Here is an 8,639-nt window from a genome sequence, read left to right as displayed (position 1 = left end):
CTCAGCCATCTGACCAACACTATCACTCTATACACAGGGCAGATTTTGACCAGAAACACTTGTGTCCATTTTCTGGCCAAAATATAACAGATCTGCACAGTGACAGGTATATGCTATTAAAGCCAGTTACAGCACACACATATGGAGCGGTTTCAGTGTAAAACTGCATTGTGTGCCATTAGCCATGAGCATAGGAGCAACGCACAGCAAAAAAAATATGTTCAACTATGACTATTGGCCCTTTATAGGTGAAATGTCTCAGTAGCACTAAAAAAAAGGAGAAATAACACATTTTGAAGACAACCTTTTATTGGACTCATGTTGAACATCTATAGCCCCTTAAACTTGGTTGGTAACACCCTGCTCTTTATTTGCAGCTCCACTTACACACAGGTCTGGAAACTGAAGCCAATTAGAAATAAACATCGCCTGGAGAATAGCAATTGAGATGAAACACAATAAATGAGGTCTGATGATTAGATTTGAACTCTTCCTAACCTCACCTTTAGAAAATAAGGAAGCACAAAAGGATCAGTAAAATGGAAAATAAAATATAATTTCCAGCCTGCCATTCATCTCCAGCTAAAAAATCTGCTTAAACAACCCTCCCTGTAAGCTTGTAATGATCTGTGAGAATTGAAATGAGAAGCTCTTTAGGCACAATTCTGGTCCCTGTGCAATGTACAGAGAGAAAAACTTGGCCTGCTATCTGTTGTACTTTACTAGGACATTGTCCGGTACAATAGAAGCATGAACATATGAAACCTGTGCATCTGCAGGACGCATTTCTATTAGGTAATATTTAACCCCCTGCCCCAATTGAAATGATTCAAGACCACAGACTGACTGATTTACAGATCTGACATTTCCTGATGGTTTAATTACAAAAACAGTATGTTCTGCAACAATGACCCTCTGCTGTAACAAACAATAATATGATTTGCGAGAGAAACAGGAAGAACAAAGTTGCCCTTTAAAATAACTGCACCTGGGGCCTGGTTTTCTGGAGCAATGATCTGCCAGGTGCAGATCGAAGGGAACACCAGGAATGCTGAGGGATAATCAAGAATGTCCAGTCCTATAGGTGTTTCTTGGTTACTACTACAAGCATCTTACCAACATGCAAAAGGACTTAATATACTGTTATGCGTTGTTTGTCTGTTCAAATCTCTCTATTCTTTCTGCCCTATGTTGCTTGTGTGGCATACTCTCCCTCTCTACTCTGACTGCGTGTGCCATAGTCTCCCTCTCTACTCTGACTGTGTGTGCCATACTCTTCCTCTCTACTCTGACTGTGTGTGCCATACTCTCCCTCTCTACTCTGACTGTGTGTGCCATACTCTCCCTCTCTATTCTGACTGCGTGTGCCATACTCTCCCTCTCTACTCTGACTGTGTGTGCCATACTCTTCCTCTCTACTCTGACTGTGTGTGCCATACTCTCCCTCTCTACTCTGACTGTGTGTGCCATACTCTTCCTCTTTACTCTGATTATGTTTGTGTCATACTCTGCCTCTCTACTCTGACTGTGTGTGCCATACTCTGCCCCTCTACTCTGACTGTGTGTGCCATACTTTCCCTCTCTACTCTGCCTGTGTGTGCCCTATTCTACCTTCGGCATAGAGGCGGGGCAGACAATTACTTTCACTTTCCATCCAGCACTTCCTAGATGTCACTGCTCTCCACACATTCCCCCATTCTCTTCACCATTTAATTGTGTGGCCAGAGCATGGGAATGGACACCAGACCCCTATTCTGGTGCACAAACAATGCAAAGCTTGCCTTAAAGTGATACTGGCACTAAAAGTTTTCTTTTCAAAGTATTAATCTACATTAAACGTTATCTATAGGTCATAATTACCGTTTTTTTGCTGATAATTATGCTTTTGTAAGTAATTGTTACTTGAAGTTCCTAAACCTGACTGTTTTGTCAACCTGACTGTCCCATCTTAACCTGTCAGTTAGAGTTTCTAATGCTAACAGACTGCTGCTGCTCAAATATAGCAGCCCCCTCATAGAGGAACATGGGGGTAAGAAAGGTAATGAAAAAGCATCAAGCAAATACATTTATCAAAAAATTAAACATAGCATTCAAAGACAATGTTATTATAGATCTAAAAATAGGTTATTTTCAGGTGTCCGTATCTCTTTAATAACAGTGTCTAAAAAATGGCTCCTGCCTGCTTGCTAGAATTATGAATTACCAGACTGAAAGAAACAAGATTCAAAAAATGTATACAGTGTAATTAACCCTTTGCCTGCCAAGCACGTACACCGTACGTTCTGGCAGGCAAGGGCTTTAACTGCCAAGCACGTACATTGTACGTGCTTGCAGTTTTACTTGCTGTACTCTGCATCAGCGGCTTTAGCCGCCTCTGCAGAGGTTTAGCAGCATTTACAGCCCCCTGGGCAACGAGGCTGGGGGGCTGTCATGTCGGTCTTGCGACTGGATTGTCGCAGGGCCGACCTAAAAGAGGCAGACACAGCAAATCGCGTGTCTGCCTTGCTGCTCTGCTTCCTCCTGCTCACCTCGTGTTCCAGCGACGCCCACACACTTCCTGCTTGCTGTGAATCTGCAGATCTCTCTTCTCCAGCTCTTAGATCAGCCAAAAACGGTAAGTGCCCTTTATTTTACACACTTGCATACACCTACCTACATTATACACACATACACACATATTTTAGTAGTAAAAAAAAAAAAAAAAAAAAACGTTTTTTTTAATTTTTCATTTTCCACTTATATGCACTTATATGCATTTATATACACTTATATGGACTTATATACACACTTATACACACTTATACACTGTCACACAATTCTTGGAAGTGTACACACATGTATACACATTTTATTTTTTTTACTTTTTCATTTCACCAATTTGTGTTTTTTTTACCCATAAAAACTGTTTATTTCAGCAGCATGACTATTGGATAATCGATTTCGGCCACTAATTATGCTGTCGGTGCAGTTATTTTGTTATTTCATTGATTTGCACAATTTTTGTGGTTTTATTGCAATTTTATCCCTGGATTATTGTTCCTTATGTATCTTTAGTATAGTTTTGCTGTTTGGTGCTTTGGTATATCATTTTACTTAGATTGATCCGTCAGAATATATGCTTTCCAAAAATATATGGTTTTCTGGGGTCTTTTTACAGTTTGGGGGTCTTACGGCACATAATGCACAGTTGGGGTTCTCTTTTCAGCAGCTTAGTTGGCCAGCGTGAAAATTCATATGCACATTTTTCATTTGGGGCCGTACACACCATATACTTTGGTAAATCTATGCATATTGGGCATCAAACTATTCAGTAGACCTCTGATGTCCATATTTGGGGTGATTTTTCTTTGTACGTAAAACATTGTGTGAGATAAATGTGGCATACTTCAACATTTTTAGGCGATTTTCAGAAATGTAAAAATCTCTATGTTTATAAAAGTTTTGCAGTTTGGTACTTTGCTGTAGAAAGACGTCTTTATCTTGGTTGTTTTCGTCAGAATGTGTACTTTCCAAAAACATATGGTTTTGGGGGGTCTTTGCTGTTAGGAGGGTCTTGAGGCACATAATATGAAGTCAATGGTCTATGTTTACAGAAGGCGAATCGGCAGCAGAGAAAACTCATATTCACTATTTACATTTGGGATCCGCACATGCCAGCTGCCTTGGTATATCAATGAATATTGGGCATAAAACTGTTCAGTAGACCCTTGGCATCAGTATTTATGGTGTTTTACAATTGTATGTAAGAAGTTGGGTGAGATAAATGCGGCCAATTGCAATATTTTTAGGCGATTTTCAGAAATGTAAAAACCGTTGCTTTTATCGCCAAATTTAGGAAAGGCTTGCGACTTGGTACTGTGGAGTACAAAGACATGCATACCCAATTTGGATTCGCGGGAATGTGTACTTTCCGAAAATATATGGTTTTCTGGGGCGAACATACTTTTTTCTACCTTTGCCCCCCCCAAAACTATGTAAATGTGTTGATTTTGCAGTACCTGAAATGACAGACCATATGGGGGTCTTCCTTTTGGGGCCCTATATGCCACGTGCTTGGGTACACCTATACATATTGGGCATCAAACTGTTCAGAGGACCCTAGGCTTTCATATTTGGGGTGATATCTCTTGATACCTAAAAGTATGTGGGTTATACGATGCTGCAGGGTAGAAATTTTGAGGTGATTTTTGGAAATGTCGCCAAAATTATCAAATTTAGGAATGGTTTGCGGCTTGGTACTTTGGAGTACAAAGACATCCATACCCAATTTAGATTCGTGGGAATGTGTACTTTCCGAAAATATATGGTTTTCTGGGTTGAAATTACTTTTTTCTGCCTTTGCCCCCCCCAAAACGATGTAAATGTGTTGATTTTGCAGTACCTAAAATGAAAGACCATATGGGGTTCTTCCTTTTCGGGCCCCTATATGCCACGTGCTTGGGTACACCTATACATATAGGGCATCAAACTGTTCAGAGGACCCTAGGCTTTCATATTTGGGGTGATTTATCTTGATACCTAAAAGTATGTGGGAAATATGATGCTCCAGGTTGGAGATTTTGAGGTGATTTTTGGAAATGTCACCAAAATCACCAAATTTAGGAATGATTTGCGGCATTGTACTTTGGAGTACAAAGACATGCATACCCAATTTAGATTCGTGGGAATGTGTACTTTCCGAAAATATATGGTTTTCTTGGGTGAACTTACTTTTTTCTACTTTTGCCCCCCCAAAACGAGGTAAATGTGTTGATTTTGCAGTACCTGAAATGACAGACCATATGGGGGGGTCTTCCTTTTGGGGCCCCTGTCTGCCACGTGCTTGGGTACACCTATACATATTGGGCATCAAACTGTTCAGAGGACCCTAGGCTTTCATATTTGGGGTGATATCTCTTGATACCTAAAAGTATGTGGGTAATACGATGCTGCAGGGTAGAAATTTTGAGGTGATTTTTGGAAGTATCACCAAAATCACCAAATTTAGGAATGATTTGCGGCTTGGTACTTTGGAGTACAAACACATGCATACCCAATTTAGATTCATGGGAATGTGTACTTTCCGAAAATATATGGTTTTCTGGGGTGAACCCACTTTTTCCTACTTTTGACCCCCCCAAAACGATGTAAATGTGTTGATTTTGCAGTACCTGAAATGACAGACCATATGGGGGCCTTCCTTTTGGGGCCCCTGTATGCCACGTGCTTGGGTAAACCTATACATATTGGGCATCAAACTGTTCAGAGCACCCTAGGCTTTCATATTTGGGGTGATTTCTCTTGATACCTAAAAGTATGTGGGTAATACGATGCTGCAGGGTAGAAATTTTGAGGTGATTTTTGGAAATATCACCAAAATCACCAAATTTAGGAATGGTTTGCAGCTTTGTACTTTGGAGTACAAAGACATGCATACCCAATTTAGATTCGTGTGAATGTGTACTTTCCGAAAATATATGGTTTTCTGGGGTGAACTTACTTTTTTCTACTTTTGACCCCCCCAAAACGATGTAAATGTGTTGATTTTGCTGTACCTGAAATGACAGACCATATGGGGGTCTTCCTTTTGGGGCTCCTGTATGCCACATGCTTGGGTACACCTATACATATTGGGCATCAAACTGTTCACAGGACCCTAGGCTTTCATATTTGGGGTGATTTTGCTTGATACCTAAAAGTATGTGGGTAATACAATGCTGCAGGGTAGAAATTTTGAGGTGATTTTTGGAAGTATCACCAAAATCACCAAATTTAGGAATGATTTGCGGCTTGGTACTTTGGAGTACAAACACATGCATACCCAATTTAGATTCATGGGAATGTGTACTTTCCGAAAATATATGGTTTTCTGGGGTGAACCCACTTTTTTATACTTTTGACCCCCCCAAAACGATGTAAATGTGTTGATTTTGCAGTACCTGAAATGACAGACCATATGGGGGCCTTCCTTTTGGGGCCCCTGTATGTCACGTGCTTGGGTACACCTATACATATTGGGCATCAAACTGTTCAGAGGACCCTAGGCTTTCATATTTGGGGTGATATCTCTTGATACCTAAAAGTATGTGGGTAATACGATGCTGCAGGGTAGAAATTTTGAGGTGATTTTTGGAAATATCACCAAAATCACCAAATTTAGGAATGGTTTGCAGCTTTGTACTTTGGAATACAAAAACATGCATACCCAATTTAGATTCGTGGGAATGTGTACTTTCCGAAAATATATGGTTTTCTGGGGTGAACTTACTTTTTTCTACTTTTGACCCCCCCAAAACGATGTAAATGTGTTGATTTTGCTGTACCTGAAATGACAGACCATATGGGGGTCTTCCTTTTGGGGCCCCTGTATGCCACATGCTTGGGTACACCTATACATATTGGGCATCAAACTGTTCAGAGGACCCTAGGCTTTTATATTTGGGGTGATTTTGCTTGATACCTAAAAGTATGTGGGTAATACAATGCTGCAGGGTAGAAATTTTGAGGTGATTTTTGGAAGTATCACCAAAATCACCAAATTTAGGAATGATTTGCGGCTTGGTACTTTGGAGTACAAACACATGCATACCCAATTTAGATTCATGGGAATGTGTACTTTCCGAAAATATATGGTTTTCTGGGGTGAACTTACTTTTTTCTACTTTTGACCCCCCCAAAACGATGTAAATGTGTTGATTTTGCTGTACCTGAAATGACAGACCATATGGGGGTCTTCCTTTTGGGGCCCCTGTATGCCACGTGCTTGGGTACACCTATACATATTGGGCATCAAACTGTTCAGAGGACCCTAGGCTTTCATATTTGGGGTGATTTTGCTTGATACCTAAAAGTATGTGGGTAATACGATGCTGCAGGGTAGAAATTTTGAGGTGATTTTTGGAAATATCATCAAAATCACCAAATTTAGGAATGGTTTGCGGCTTTGTACTTTGGAGTACAAACACATGCATACCCAATTTAGATTCGTGGGAATGTGTACTTTCCGAAAATATATGGTTTTCTGGGGTGAACCCACTTTTTTCTACTTTTGACCCCCCCAAAACGATGTATATGTGTTGATTTTGCAGTACCTGAAATGACAGACCATATGGGGGTCTTCCTTTTGGGGCCCCTGTATGCCACGTGCTTGGGTACACCTATACATATTGGGCATCAAACTGTTCAGAGGACCCTAGGCTTTCATATTTGGGGTGATTTCTCTTGATACCTAAAAGTATGTGGGTAATACGATGCTGCAGGGTAGAAATTTTGAGGTGATTTTTGGAAATGTCGCCAAAATCACCAAATTTAGGAATCGTTTGCGGCTTGGTACTTTGTAGTACAAACACATGCATACCCAATTTAGATTCGTGGGAATGTGTACTTTCCGAAAATATATGGTTTTCTGGGATGAACTTATTTTTTTTTACTTTTACCCCACCCCAAAACGATGCAAATGTGTTGATTTTGCAGTATCTGGAATTACAGAACTGATAGCTCAAATGAGGTATCTACATTTTAGGGCCCTATATGTCACGTGCTTGGGTACACCTATACATATTTCGCATCAAACTGTTCAGTGGACCCCAGGCTTTCATATTTGGGGTGTTTTACATTGATACCTAATGATGTGTGGGAGATAAGATTCTGTAGATTGGAAGCTTTGAGGTCATTTTTCAAAAAATTCACCAATTTCTATAAAACATTATAACTTTAGGAAACAATTGCAACTTGGTAGTTTGGAGTACAACGATATGTTTACCCATTTTTGATTCACCAGAATCTGTTCTTTCTAATAATGGGTAGTTTTCTAGGGTAAACCTACTGTTAGTGGAATGTTTGGCCTTGAAATCAGAAGTATGCCGTTTGGGGAGCGGTGCTTTGGACATTTGCTAGTGTACTGCTTTTAGATTTTGATCTATACAAGTGAGAAATCTCCATAAAACTATATATATTTGGTATTGCCGCGTTCAGGAGACATAGACCTTTCCAAATCAGCTGTGTTCTCATACATAAAGTAAATAATGTTTCTGATATATGTGATTGTTCTTTGTGAAACATGATTTTTTTCATTTTATTGGACACTTAGAAGCCTATATTTTTTTACAGAAGTAGAATTACACCAAAATTCTTGCATATTTTCAAAGTTCAGGTTGTCCTGAAAAAAACAATATATTGTTTTCCTGGGTAAACTAAAAGACCGCCCCAGGAAGGGGCCTAAAAGTGAAAGAGTGCAAAATATCTAAAAACTGCTTGGCAGTAGATGTTCGCATCTAGGACAAAACGGCTGGCAGGGAAAGGGTTAAAGCTCATATTGCTTGACTAACGTGACAAAATAGGATTTTGAATATCTTTTTTGGGTGACGGGTCCCCTTTAAAAAAATGACAGGGCATATTTAGTGAAATAAATGGCCAAAGTGTGTGTACTGTGGGTGTACTGTAGTTACCTGTGTAATTATAGTAGGTGTTTGCATGACAGCCCAATAATGTACAACATATACAGCTCAGCTAACTCGTTTACAATATCATTGCTGGAATAATCAGGGACTTTGGTTTAGGACAGGAGTCCCCAACCTTTTTTAACCATGAGCCACATAGAAATGTAAAAAGAGTTGGGGAGCAACACAAGCATGAAAAAGTCCCTTGGTGTGCCAAAGAAG

Source organism: Xenopus laevis, chromosome 6S (genome assembly GCF_017654675.1).
Source record: "Xenopus laevis strain J_2021 chromosome 6S, Xenopus_laevis_v10.1, whole genome shotgun sequence".
Taxonomy (NCBI): Eukaryota; Metazoa; Chordata; class Amphibia; order Anura; family Pipidae; genus Xenopus; species Xenopus laevis.
Note: the sequence above shows the minus strand (reverse complement) of the source record.